The sequence below is a fragment of the Ailuropoda melanoleuca genome, chromosome 15, assembly GCF_002007445.2.
Source record: "Ailuropoda melanoleuca isolate Jingjing chromosome 15, ASM200744v2, whole genome shotgun sequence".
NCBI lineage: Eukaryota > Metazoa > Chordata > Mammalia > Carnivora > Ursidae > Ailuropoda > Ailuropoda melanoleuca.
Genome location: NC_048232.1, coordinates 42,937,325 through 42,944,519, shown reverse-complemented (window position 1 = coordinate 42,944,519; position 7,195 = coordinate 42,937,325). Strand labels below are relative to the sequence as shown.

The window sequence follows — 7,195 nt, the reverse complement described above, 5'->3', positions numbered from 1 at the left end:
TGGTGCCTATCAGCAACAGCTGAGCAACCAAAATGGATACACAAAACAGTTCTTTTTACAAAGTCAACCAAACGGTACAATTCCCAAGCAGTGCGCTGTATTGTATTTGGCTACCTGCAATTACTGAATTAAGGGCAACTTGCCCTCTCAATTGGCATCATGCCAGCCTCGAGAGCCTTCAACAGTCATCTCAAGCAAAGCTGGTGGAGTGCCACTAATATAGTGCCTGAGCAAACCCAGAGCTCTCTGCTTCTCACCTAGAAGAGGATAGCTCCTGAGAAGCAAACCTATTTTTAAGAAGCTTTGTTGAAGAAAGCTGGAAAAGAGATAGTCATAGTAAGAATTTGAGAAGGAGGAAACGCTCCAGCTTTACAGACAGTCAGTCACTGATATACTTGCTGTGTTCCCAAGAGAGTTCCTTAACCCTCTCCATCTGTAATGTCCTCCTACATAACCTGGAGGTAGTAAGATGCTTATCTAATAGGGTGTTGTGGGCAGTAACTGTGAGAATGGATATAAAGGACACTGTCAGGCACATACTTATTGCTCTGGAAATACTAGCTATTCTGATTTTGTATTCCTACGATGAGACGCTTAGCACATCAACAATTTATGAGATGATCCAAAACTAGTCACAGCAACATATATTTCATAGATAACAGAATGATTTTTTTAGTGGCACTGACTTTGATCCCCACCTCCCACCCCAAACCCCACAACTTTTAAAAACTGTGGTCACCGTAGATTGTAAGAGACGTTGTGGTGCAGGGAAAGCACAGGTTTTGGCATCACGTATATCAGGGGTAGAATTGCACAATCATTGATGTGAGTCCCCTGTCCCCTTCCTAAGGACATACAGATGTTTGTTTAGGTATGAGCCCTTCCTCCCTATAACCCATAGGCAGAGGGGAAGCTCACCTTGATGGTGGACTTAATGGGCCTTTGGGAAATCCCATCCTCTGGTCAGTGATTGGTTCAAGAATTCAGGCCTCAGCCAATCAGGGCACTAATCCCATCACAAAGACAGATTTAATAACTGACCAATGAGATGTGAGGAGAAATGTAGCAGCCATGAGAATGCACCTCAGGGACGCCTTGGTGGCTCAGTCAGTTGAGCGTCTCACTCTTGATTTCAGCTCAAGTTATGATCTCAGGGTCATGAGATCTAGCCCTGCATGGGACTGTGTGCTCAGTGGGGAGTCTGCTTGAGATTTTCTCTCTTCCTCTCCCTCTGTCCCCCCATCATGGGCGCTTTCTCTCTCTCTCTCTCTCAAATAAATAAATAAATGACTAAATAAATAAATGACTAAGATCTTTAAAAAATGAAAGACTGTACTTCAAGCACTTCCTATTATAGGATCATCATTGACCAGGGGCCATACGTGCTGCACTTTGAAATTCATCCCCAAGTTAGTGGATCCTAATGGTACGAATCTAGACTGGTTTCTGGGAGTCCCCAAACTCCTTTGTCAACTGACTTTGGCTAAAGGATTCTTCTAAGGCTCTGCTTAGACTGCCCAAGAGTATAAAACATATTCTCCCTCTTTCTTTCACTCCACATGAGACTTCCATCACGGACTGACTTCTCTTCCCACCCGCCCAGCCTATTTCCTTTCACATGTGCATTTTCTCTTAAGAAAGCCCAACACTCATAATCCTACCTTGATGTTAGCTCTTGGAGGATCCTGACTTGCACGAGGGGGTTGCTGAAAGCTCCTAGAAAATAAGTCTCTTCGCTCTTCTTAAGGCACTGGAGATCATACTCTTTCTTCTCCTAGCTTTCATGAATGTTATGTAAAGCCTAGAACTGCCCCAGTCATTTTCTAACAAGAGGTCTCTTCTCCTGGTTAAATATCCCTAGATTTTTCAACATTTCTTTGTATTAAATGGTTTTCAGACCCTGTAACTATCTTTGGTGTACCTAGAAATGAAAAAATTACATAATGAAAACAGAAAATACAGCAAGAATATATCCTCCTTTGTTTCTCATATTGCAGCATTATACGGCTTTAGCTTTTGGAGGAACTGTATATATATTTTTAGGAATTTGGAAGCCAGCTTTACCTATTGAAAGGCTGACACACAGAAGGCACCTATCAAATATTTACTCATTCATGTTTCAGTAAATGGAAGCAGAGAACCCAGACTCCAGAGGCCGACTAAGTTCCAATCCCAACTTTGGCTCTTGGGAAGCTATGTGTCCTTGGAAAATTTAATTTACCTTCCTGTACTTCAGTATCCTCCTCTGTAAGGATAATTACAGTACCTACCCTGTAGTGTTCTATGAATTACTTGTATTTAGAACAATGCTGTCACATAGAAAGTGCTAAGTAATTGTTGAATAATTGAATATTTCAAAGCACCTATTACATGCTAACACCTGGCCAAGCTCAGAGAGCAGAAGTAGGAAAAATACATGAACATGAGAATTGCCTTTTAAGTGCTATTCCTAAGAATGGAATAGCTGCACAAAAAATAAGATTGTTGACCTTGGCTAAGGATGTGTCAGGGATGTTGATGTGAGGCTTCCTAAATACCCTTTCAACTCCCAAATTCAATGATTCTACTTCTGAATTCCAAAACTAAGATGTCACATCGTGCCAGATCTGAGCTCGTGAACTTTCTCTGTAAAGGGCCTGATACTAAATATTTTAGGTGTTACAGGTCATGCAGGTTATGGTGCAACTTTTAACTCTACCATGATAGTGTGAAAACAGCCATAGACAACACGCAAATGAACAAGGATGGCTGCGTTCATATAAAACTTTATTTATAGACACCAAAATGTAAGTTTCATGTAATTTTCTTGTCATAAAATGTTATTCTTCTTTTCATTTTTTGAACCATTTAGAAATATAAAAACCATTCTTAGCTCATAGACTAAAACTGGGCCTCTGAGCCATAGTTTGCCAACCCCTATGTTAGATCAAGCCAAGTATAAGGCAGGGTCCTAATCGAGGATGAGACATCAACTGTGGTTGAGAGTTCTAATGACATGTAAACATCTCAAAAGAAGAATGGAGAACAAGGCCTACTGAAACACCATACTATCGTGAGCACAAAAGAAGTTCTAGGGCCTCAGAAGCTGCAAAACACTACAATGAACAGTGGTTTTGCCATAATTGCAACAATTGTGGTTGGGCTTATCTAAACAACATGTATACCCTTTCCATTCCCTCTCTTTATAAATTTTGGATAATAATTTTTTAATTCTCACAAAAGAATCTTGAACTCTTGCATGTGTTGCCTGATTCCATTTGAGGAGCTGCCATTTGGAATAGTTGTTTCATTCTCAGTTCACTTCTTCTCTTCTCAGAAATTACTATCCCAAAGACCATAACCCACTGTGATTTTTACCTCTCCTTAATTAGCTTAAAAAAGGGCATTTAAGGAGTTGCTGACATGCTACTCTTCATTATAAATTCTTAACAGCTACCAGGAGTAGCTTGGCCCTAAGGAAGATTTGTGAGTGACCCCAGGTTCCCCACTGACATGGATCAGGAGAGTCTTCCAGAATCTCAGGAATAGGCCTACAACAAAACTCTGCGCTCTCTCATGTGCCTATCAGGTGTCGATCTCTCTGTATTGTCACTGGTGTACTGAAAACTGGCAAAAATGAACAAAGAACTAAATCTCACCTTTTACCTAGTTTAGCTGCAAGTTACAGAAAATTCATGAAATTAAGAGGTATAGGGCTATGGTAGGCTCACAAAATCTTCAAGACTTCAGATGCCTCTTGTTTCCTTCTCTGACATCATCACTAGGGTTGGGGTCATCCACATGGTTCATCTTCCAGTCCCAAATAGAAGGGAGAAAGGAGTAGAGACCTCAAGGGTTCACGATAGTTATCTTTCAGGGAAGGTGCTCAGAAGATGCCCAAACTTTTTGCTAACATCTCTTTGGTTAGATTTTAGACACAAGATCATACCTAGCCACAGGGAGGGAAAACCTAGTCTCCCTGAAGACAAAGAAAACGTCTTCTGGGGGATGATAATGCAAATCCGCCATGCTTGGAATACGAGCTTTCTACCAAGCTGGGGTTCATGCTCTGGGACCTGCTCCATCTTCTTTTCTTCAGGGAAGTACTTCAGTCAGACCAGAGAGAAGCCTGTGTGCCCCAGGACTGTGGCCATCAGACATGATCAACTGTAAGAAGAGGCAAGATTGCCAACAGAAGTCGAATTTGTAAAGGTCAGTGCCCTGCGAAGCTCTCATCTGATTTGACTGTCTTCACACCTTCCTCCTCATGAACCCCAGGAAGCATCTCACCATTTTCAAAGGACACATATCTTCCCAAGAACCAAAGTTGGGATTGGAACTTAGAGAGTAGAAGTAGGACCTTCTACCTTCCCAAACTCAAATTAATAACTCATGATGGAATGTATTAGGCACATGCTCTTGTTTTGAGAGGAAATATTTCAAATTTCTTGTAGGTAAGCTGCATAAATCCTATGAATAAATACACATTCTTTTCTCTACTTCCTTCCTCAACTTCCAAAACGTCTCTGTAAAATTCTGGGATCTCACATTTAATCTATATGTAATGTACCTTCATTCTCTGACTATGTATTTTGGAAGTATTTTGAACTTACAGGATAATCAACTTTGGGTTTAAGAAATAAAAAAGAACAATCAGGCCTTATCTTTATTCTAAGTGTAAGGCACAGTGAAGCGAGCAAATGCATCTGAGACGTTTGGATGTAATTGCTCTCGCAGGATGAGGTGAAGAGGTGAGAGGATGATTTACATACTGAGATAAATGAAACTGCCAGGGAGACAAAGATTTTTGAGATTTAATTATCTGATGGCTTGTTACAGGGAGTAAACAAAGGGGTTAATTCTCCATCTTTCATTCCTACTTTTTTGTTTAAGCAATTTGTAGTCCTGGAGGGTGTAACGTACAAACCGTGTAGGCTAGAGAGCTCTGCGCGTGCTCCTACACTCGGTAAGCAATGGCCTTTCTTTCCGCTATGTTTTCCTCTAAGATGTCTGCAAAATGAGAAGTGTAAGGAACAGTCCTAGATGAGGAGAATTTTGCAGGAAATTATCTTTTCCTAGCCTATGTAATCACACACTAGGAGAGCAACTGCAAAGAGCGACTGATTGAGATATCTCACCTAATCATCTCTGAAGATATTCCTTTATGTCATGTTTCTTAAGTCCAATAAATAATAATATCTGAACGCACCTTTTATAATACTGTAATATAGTATACATATTTGTGTTGATAAAAAACTAAAACTACCGCATAACATAAACTATATATCTTTTTGCTACCTTCTATTTAAGCCAAAATATCTAAAATACACAGACATAATTACAAAGTCATTTTGACACTAATTTCCCATCCTTCTTCCTCAGGAAGCTTGTAATTTTCTTTGCCATCTTTACAATCTATTTTTCTAAAAAAGAAGAAAGACAGAAAAAAAGGCTGTTCCATTCCACACACACAGCAAAAGCAAAGTTATTTAGGATTCCTTTTGGTTGACTGAATACTCCCCAACATACACACACACACACACACACACACACACACACACACCATATCCTTCAAGGCACGGTCCTCAAAGCTCTCAGGCTGAGCTGTCCTTGCCCCCCAAAGCTTTAACCTCTTGAACTTTTCTCCTAAGGGTTCAGTCTCTTTCCTCTCTTCATGTTGGCACTCCACTAGGAAAGTCTTGGTATCTCTTTGATAAGTTGGTCTTACGATGATTATTGTAGGAAAGCTGATGGATAACAACATGGAGAGACTTTAATTAATTCACTTTCTTCCACCAGGCATGAAACACATACAGACTGTGCTTCAGCTAACCTCTAACCAGGAAATGTCAGAAGAGTGGTTTAGCAGCCACATTCCCCAAATGGTATGGTACAAGAGAAGGCATTTGGCTGGGTTTTAGGAAGCCTGTGTTCCATTCTCCCTTCCTCTGCCACGAACACAGTGATAACTTGAGATGGAACCCTGATGATAATGTGCACAGCATACATTCTTTACAAACGACCTTGAAATCTATCAGTACATTCAATCCTCTGCCCTCGCTTTGGTTTGCCATGTCCTTACCCCCCAATACACCATCATTGTCCCCGTTTTCCTCAATCTTGCCATCACTCTATGCAGAAGATGATAGTACTTTTAACCACTGCTGGTTCTCTCTGTGTGTTTTTCTATCTCTGGGGAATATTCGTGGCACCTGTCTACTCTAATGCTGCCCCCCGCCCACCATGTGCAGTGTAACTAAGAATGCACAGTGTTCACTCGAGGGTGAGCACCCTCCCCCCATTAGCAGATGTTTACCTAAGACAGCAGATATGTGACATTGTTAGCCAAAGCTGACCATAGTTGGAGTGATAAATCATTTATTGGAAAAAATAATTCACTTTAAAGAAAGTAACTGCAATTTATATACCATTTACTATGTGCTAACCATAGTAGTATTTAATGTTACCTCTTTTAAAATGATGTTCTAATGAGGTAGGCATCATTTTCTACATTTATGGGTGAGACTGTGGGCTTACATACATTACCCTAAATTGCAAATATCCCCAAGTGAGAAATAGGCCATTCTTGTCTCCATATGAGAAACTGCCTTTTAAACTTAATGTGGTTTAAATCAAGTGCCTCCATTTTGAAATGGGTGTAAAGCAAATCCTTCTCCCCTCTTTCTCCATGGGGCACACTTTGGACCTAGTCCAGAATGGGTGTGTCTCAACAATGGGAGGCAGGGTGGAGATTGTGGACAGCTGTGCCTTAAAGTCTGCCTTCTAGGATTGTGGGCAGAAAGGAGGAAGTTTACCCCATGGCTAAGTGTCCATTACAAAGCATCCTCCTTCCCTCTTCTGACTTGGAGTCACCAGCGAGTCCAGTCTGGTTTTTTTAGGTCTTAGCTGATCCATCCCTATAGAAATGGTGAGTGTCTTGTGAAAATAATGTGTGCTTCGAATGCAGAAAACCCTGGGTTCAAAATCCATTTATGTAAAGAAGTCATTTCTCCCAGTCATTTGGAAGTTAAATGAAATCACATGGCAAGCGCATTGCATATGGTAGGTATCTGATAAGTGTCCATGGGTTTGGCCCCCCTCTACTCATACTTCTGCTTCCTTCCATCTTCCTGATAAAAAGGAGAGTAGGACCCTCTGGCCTGCCCCCGTGCGTATAAGCCAGCCTCACTCAAGCCTCTGCAACTTTTTTTTTTTT

At 40.9% G+C, this 7,195-nt stretch overlaps 1 long non-coding RNA gene across 1 annotated transcript in view; it reads right to left on the bottom strand.

The window, feature by feature from the left end:
• Positions 1 to 4,887: 4,887 nt before the first annotated feature.
• The window catches only part of LOC117796423, a 48,260-nt gene continuing 45,952 nt past the window's right edge, over positions 4,888 to 7,195 (bottom strand). The window contains exon 7 of the long non-coding RNA XR_004620926.1: positions 4,888 to 5,726. This is a non-coding gene — a long non-coding RNA (uncharacterized LOC117796423). The remainder of the gene's footprint in view (positions 5,727 to 7,195) is intronic.